Below are 7,860 nucleotides of genomic sequence, written 5' to 3' on the forward strand. Positions count from 1 at the left end.
ATAGCGTTTAGCCTTTAATTAAAAGACCATTTGAGACTATTTCTGGCGTACATTTTAAAGTTTTTTTGTGAGTTTCTTTCTTCCAAGATTACAGCTGTTGTGTTAAATAAGATAACTTCTGATTCGTGATTAACTGTAAACTAAGCTAAGCTAACAGGTGTAAATACACTTAATGAAACCTCTGCACGTGTTTAATCCACTCACATCTTCTTCTTCTTCTTCTCTCGGTTTTTGGCGGATTGCAAAGAACTTTAAAAGGTGCATACTTCTTATTCTCTCGTTTTTGGCGGATTGCAAACAATTAAAAAAGGTGCATACCGCCACCTACTGTACATGAGTGTGAACAGGGTTGCCAACTTTGTTACCTGGCTGGAGTGAGATTTTGATATCATGGGTACACATATGCGCACTAAATGACTGCTATCGTGTCAGTAGCGGGACCTTATCATATATATAGGATATATATACAATATATACAAAATACACAATATTGGACTCAGACTATAAAGGGCACAAAGTTTCATTCACTAATGAAAGTCAAACACATGTTTGTTTCCACTGTTTTATTGTGTGCGCAGCATAGGCCTGTCGCAGGCCCGGTTCCAGAACAAAATGACTCAGGGTGCATCTGAGATTAGAGAGGGTGCAGTGGTAAAGTGCTATTTTGTGGGGAGTGGACCTAACACCCTCTAGGGGGGTCCTCACCAGGGCTCTCGACTAACTTTTTTCCCCATCCTCCCGGAACCGTCCCGAAATACAATCTAAGCCGTCCCGAAATTAATGTGGACCGTCCCGAATTTAAAATGTTAGTTTTTCTACATTATCATTAGTTAAAATCATTCAAAGTGACCTTTAACATAAATAAAACATCATACAAATCATTAGATGATAATTCATCAACCTTTTTATTTGAGTAAATCATTCAATCACATAAACAAAGGCCAAATATATTTAAACAAACACACAAACGAGAAAATTACTCTAATATTGAATCCAATCAAGTCCCATCCAATTAACAAAAAAATCCAACACTGTGTCCTGAAGACAGAACCCAGAGTAACCACTAACCAGGATGACAGTCTGTAACACAGTCAGGACGCCTTTACAAAAGGCCCCGCCCCCTCGCACACAGACGGGAGAGAGAGATCTCGTCTGGATTGGAAAGCTCGAAAATACATCATAGACGCATGTTGTAGTCTTATTGCATATTAGAAACGGAGTTGGTGAAACTAAAACTGCGATATAATGTGTATGTAGCAATAATACATATGACATATATTTTTTAAATGTCTCCAGTACCGATAAAAAGTCCGATAACGTCGGAGCTTAACGTTACCACTGGCTTTAATAATTCCGGCCCGGGGCCCGTTTAATACCGGGGCTCGGTACCCAGGGGCGGACTGGGACTAAATCAGCCCGGGACTCTCGACCGGCCCACTTCGGTAACCGCCAGCCCACCGCGGTACCGCAAGTAGCTAAATACCGCTAGTAAATTGTCGACGGGGGGGTGCTAGTGACTTACCGCAGAGGTAGACATTATGGGTAAGTCCACCGGCCCGGACTTGTATTATCACTGGCCCCACCATTGTATACCACTGGCCCGGAGCATTCGTACAAAAAAAAAATCGACTAATAATGAAGAAAATTAACACATTTGTTGCAATAGTAATTTATGCACCAACTACATTACTACTTGTAGGCTATAACATTTGAACAGTGGCGAGCCGTGACTTTTACACCTAGGCCCTCTGAATCTATCGATTAGATTTATGATTCGAAAATAATAAAAGTAGGATAGACATGTGGATATTATCCGGCTGAACAAAACGTGCATTTATCTAACAGGTTCGTTTTCCACAGACCTTATTTCGAGCTATTTTCCAAAATCCTATGGAGAAATCCCACTGCTTTCTGTCGAGGGAATCCGAGCGCAACTTACTTCCGGGTTTTAGGACGCGTCACTGCACCACTTGCATAGACCTTACAGCGGGCGGAACTTGTCATAAAGTCCGCAAAAATAAAGCCCACCCATTTAGAGGAAAGATATGATTGGTCAATTGTACTGTCATTTGACATTACTCTCGTTGAGTTACTATAGCTGGCCCTCTGTGAATGTAGAGAGGGACCAACAAGCTCTCCCGTCTTCACATAACTCGCAGAGACGGCATTTAACCCTTCACATTCCAACAGAAACTGAACAGGCAGATTCGAAGGATTTATTTCTTTGGAAATATTATTTTAAATACAATTAAATCAAGTTATTTTGGTAAAACTAAAAAAATATATAAAAAATAATATTTTAAAAAAAATGTTTTTTTTTTAATGTTTTCAAATATTATTTTTTAGAATATCTTAGGCCCTCACAGAGGGCCTAGAGGGCCCTGACGGCTCGCCACTGCATTTGAATCATCAGTTCTTCCTCATTTTCCTCAATTGTTCATATTTGGTTTATTAAAATAATGATATTGTGGTCATTGTTAAAAAATGTCTGCTGCGTAAACTCGCGTTGATTAGATTCATGTGCTAATCACATGAATCTCTCCTGTCAATTCGCATAAAAGGTTTTACATGTCACACTTTATATGATGAACATTTATGACATTAATGTCTATGGTGCTATTTTACGCAACATTCCATGCTGGCTAAATACTGACTATGCCTGCTAGCTGTCCATTCAAACGAAGTACACTGGATATAAACTCCCCAAACAGGCGAAAACCTACCAGTTTCACCCACTGTCTCTGCCACCTCCCTCCATGCCTGGCTCCTCCGGTTTGTATCCCGGTAGGTGAACAGGGACTGATCATACAGCACCGGGTGATTCCCTACCGCTACGATTATTTTCTCCTCCATTTTTTGGCATATGAGGAAATGAACTGCGGTCTGGCTCTCCCAGCATACACGCGGTTTGATTGGCTAGCACTTGTACTGGTAGATTTGCATAAACGGGATTTGATTGGCTGACGCCTCCGTCGAGGCTTCAAAAGTAGAACATTGCTCTACTTTTGTCGCGAGCACCCCGAGAAAAGCTACGCTTCGCTCCCACAATGCAGTTCGGCGAAACGTGACGTCACCCCATTCAAAGTGAATGGGCAGAAGCGTCGAAGTGTCAACGCACGCCGCCGTGTGTAGGGGCCGAGTTTCATACACGCACAACGCGGAACACACAACGACCCGTTCACTCCAAGCCCCCAGGAAGTGCGCCGGACTCAGATGAAAATATTCGTGCTGGCCAAACGGCGGTACTACACTTCCGTTTGGTTGCCAGGCCCGGAAATACTTTTTCCCATTGACTTACATGGGGAAAGAGTGGTCTGTAAATCGTTGGATAATTTTTTTTAAACTAAATAAACTACCCAGTATGAACACTTGTATAGCCCTTATTAAAAACATCCGTTCCTCAAGTTGTAATAATGTGCTAATAACGTTATTCTGAGAGTTATTTCCCTCTGCATTATGAACGCGCATCTAACCCACGGGACCGCGCCGCCCGGCACGTTCATGTTACGTGTCCCGACCAATCAGAGCACACTGTGCTCACAGGAAGGGTGGGGGCTGGAGCTATTGGAGCTACAACGAGCCGTTAAAGGCAGAGAGTGAAATTCAGTGAATACAATACACGTAGTTTACAGAGATGCTGTTTGAGAAACCAATGTGAGTTGCGTTTATCTTTACCCATGGATGCACAATAAGAACGGATCCATATCGTCTTACTGCCATCCCACGGAGCTGTAATAATGGATATATTGCATATGTTTGCTATAATTCATTATCATACTACATGGGCTGTATGATTAAATCTTGTACTGTAAATGTTGTATTAAATAAAGTTAATATTACTTATTATAAGTATATATATACATATATATACAGTGCAATCATTATTTCATGCTAAATGAAGCTCTGTTGCTTGGATATCATTAGATCCTGTTACAGCGTAATATAAGTACATAACGATTGATGTGTACATTAGCATAATGACTAGCTAGCCGCTAGCTGCTAACTGCCGCCTCGTTAATATCAAATCCATCTTAATAACAAATCATTACCATGCTGTCATGAACGTGCGGTGCTGTTACGTGTACGCAAACTGACGTACTTGATGTGAACGAGCATTTTGGTTAAAGTTGCGCATGCGCTATGAGCGCACATACGGGTACTTCTCAGGCATGCCGGGTAATCTGTGACGTTTCGCTCTCTCAAAAGTTGGGCCATTTTATCATCATGCGCTAATGAGCAACTCTCATAGGAATGAATGAGGCCCCGCCTCCCACGCTGTGTTCACTCCTACATCCATGGTTCACTCGCGGAAAGTCTGTTTATGACCGGTCGCGCTGCGCGTGACTAATGACGCTACAGTGTGAGGGGTGCGTCCGGTAACTGTCTCTGGGCTCTCTGGGGGGCGTCCCAAAGCAGGGAAGTTTGCACAATAAGCAACAACAGTTCATTGCAAGAGTTGTTGCATAATTATTAGCGCAGAGATCAAAAAGTGTCTAGAACTCGACCACACACACACACACACACACACACACACACACACACACACACACACACACACACACACACACACACACACACACACACACACACACACACACACACACACACACACACACACACACACACACACACACATATGAATAAAGATTGTGCAATATTAACCAGCCATACATGTTTATTTACTATTTACTGTACTTTTGAAGGCTTCAATGGCTATAGGCTAACATCCTCCATGCAATAAAGTGGCCAGTAATGAGTCCCTCACATCGTACAAGGAAAAACTTCCAGAGAAAACCCACAGTTTAAAGCAAACTCAAATACAAAGAACCTAACTCAAATCAGTGGAAAAGAGATACTGGAAACTTGAGAAAACTGAAACACACACTGAAACACACTCTGAAACACACACTGAAACACACTCTGAGCTGCACCCACTTTTATGAGAGGAGTTTATGATGATCTGCACAGATACTGACTTGTGATGAAAAGCACGCTGAGGATTTAAGCAGTTTATCAGAGCCTGCAGTAAATCAGTGTTCAGATGCAGATATATACTGCGTGAGGGCATGTGCAGGAAAATAAATCTTCATACTCGCTAGAGAGAGGACGAGGCCTGCTTAGCCGTTCCTCTGATACACTTTAGACAGTTCCAGTGTCCAAAACTTGAGCCAATGCAGTGAAGACAACGTGGTTTCCATGTAGAAGCTGGCGGTGGTGAAGAGGTGCAGGTTTGGCCCGATTCACCTGGTAAAAGACTCTCAAACAGGTGGAAGGAGGTGGAGAAGGAAGAGAAATGGAATGGGCCCATCTCAGATATATGAACTCAATGGTGCCTTACTTATACTACACTTACTTATACTTATACTACAATGTGTTTTCAAGTTATAGAAAAATTAAGGGAATGAGTCCTTACCCCAAGTGGAGGAGTTCAAATATCTCTGGGTCTTGTTCTCGAGTGAGGGAACAATAGCCACGTTCACACCGGAGTACTTTTCCCAGTACTTTTCCCCTTTAGTTCCGTTAGTACCCCTTATGTTGCGTTCACATAAGCAGCATTAGCATTAGCCCTGCGCACCAACGGAGAGAGACTAACTTATGGCAACACAAAAAAAAACATGGGAGCGGTGGAGTGATGAGGAAGTGTCAGCGTTTTTAATATAAATATTCCTTTAAAAACGACCTTTAGGATGATACCTGATTCAAGGAATAATGCTGTTATAAGTTAAGGTATACTGTATATTTCCAGTTGATTTGGTACTTCACCAGTTTTGAGCAATATTTTATGACATAGAAAACCAGTTTTAGATCAAAATAAAATCAGAAATGGTCTCTCCTTTTCTTTCTGACTTTTCCAATGACAGTAGCTATGGCAACACTAGCTCCACTAGATGCTAATTCTAGCTACTAAAGTTGCTAAGTTGTCAACACGGCATATCTTCCTGGCTTCTCTCCGTTTTCAGTCCCCCAAAATTAACTTTGTAAACTCAAACATTGAACATGGTTATTGCTGTAAGTCACATCTGTCAATCTGGCAGCTTTTGATAGACTGGTACACTGACTGTGTGTCACTGAAGCAGCTCTAAACCAGGCTGTAAAATACCAAAGTTATCTTTTTGTTATTCACTTTTTCACATGTCTAATTGGTTCTATATTACACCCAGTACAATCTTTTTCTGTAACTCTACTATTTCATAATTTCACGTTTCCCTTTTCCCCTATATTACACATTACACATTCTAGTGCTGTATTTGTATTGTGTTTCTCCTGTTAAACAGACGATTATCTTCCCATGTTTGTGATGTCTTTCAAACACCTGTCTGAAAACCAGGCGACCGTCCAGTACCGCTGGTCACTGTGAGGATTATTATGAAACGGCAGGCTGCTGTTGGCTAATAGATACATGTAACACTCACGCTCCAACCCCATCACCCGCATACACACACCTATAGACCCACACGTGTTCAGCTGTGTGTGTGTGTGTGTTCAGTGTCCAGGTGTTAAGGGAAAGTTCTTTGCACTTCAGCTGAAATCCCCCTGATGACAGACTCATGGCTATAACCATCGCTGGAGAGTGTGTGTGTTATGTGTGTGTGGACAGGTGAGCTCACATTTATCCTCTATACCAGCATCCAGAGAGGCTAAAGCCTGATCCACCATGTGTGTGTGTGTGTGTGTGTGTGTGTGTGTGTGTGTGTGTGTGAGTGTGTGTGAGTGTGTGTGATGACACTTTCACTCCTCCTGACTGATCCATTCTTATCGGATCTGTCCATGATGAGATGCAATATTGAATGAGAGACTAAAACTTGATAAAGTGCCCTTAAAGTACTAGAGACAAAAGTGCCATATATGCTGCTTTAGATGCTAGAAAACGTTGTGCGTGCTGATGCCCTTTTTTAACATAAGTTTGCGAATGTGTAGTTGAACTCAAAAGGAAAGATGAGTTTGAAGATGGGTGTGTTTCCTGCAAAGGTGGGAAAGTTATTAGGGTAGGAAGTGAGGAAGGCTGTCGGCTGGTGTTATCCCATCGAGGGACGGTCTATCATTTTCATAATGAGTATCTGTGTCTCTGTCAGTCTTTCAATGGCCCACAGGCGTCTACAGTTGAGGAATGTAGACGGTAAGCTGTGGGTCACCTCCATCCCTCTTCAAAGTCAAACACAAACCCCCTTTATCCCCCTCTTCTGGGGGTTGTGTCACCACTCCCTCCCCCACAAAATCAGTCAATTATCTACCATCTTTACCTCATCTGCTGGAGTATTCCTTGTCCTCCTGATTTGTGGCCTGTCATCTATGTATATCAAGTTAGAATAGGTTAACTTAAAACAACCCTTTGTCACAAGATGTTCATATGCAGCTTATCAGTGTTAGCTAGTTACCTTTGAGTCAGGAATCTACAAAAATAGAAGTTAGGAATGTGAAGGACAGTGGTTCATGTCCTTTACCGTATTGTGCCAACATATGTTGTGCAAAATCTTCGCATAAGAACGCAATTCATATAAGATACCGTTTTTTATGTAGAGATGAGGAAAATATAACACTGGAGGTCGCAGTTTGCCCACTTTTGATTGACTTGGATCAGGGGTGTCCAAACCACGTACGGAAAAATATATGAAGGTCTGGGCCGCTCACTAGAGGTATTTTGCCTCGTAAGTTCAGTTATAAGTTGGAAAAATCAATCCAATGTATACATGATGCTTGATACTTGAAATGCTTTAAGAAACTTAAATCACAGCTCTCCAGAGGGTTTCATGTATTCTGTTAGCAGCTCATTCCTTAAAACAGAAGCTTCAGATTGCTGATAATAAGAGGAAATATGAAAGGTGTATTTCACGGTAGTTATGAAAATAAGTTATTGGGCTT

Source organism: Gymnodraco acuticeps, unplaced genomic scaffold (assembly GCF_902827175.1).
Source record: "Gymnodraco acuticeps unplaced genomic scaffold, fGymAcu1.1, whole genome shotgun sequence".
Lineage (NCBI taxonomy): Eukaryota > Metazoa > Chordata > Actinopteri > Perciformes > Bathydraconidae > Gymnodraco > Gymnodraco acuticeps.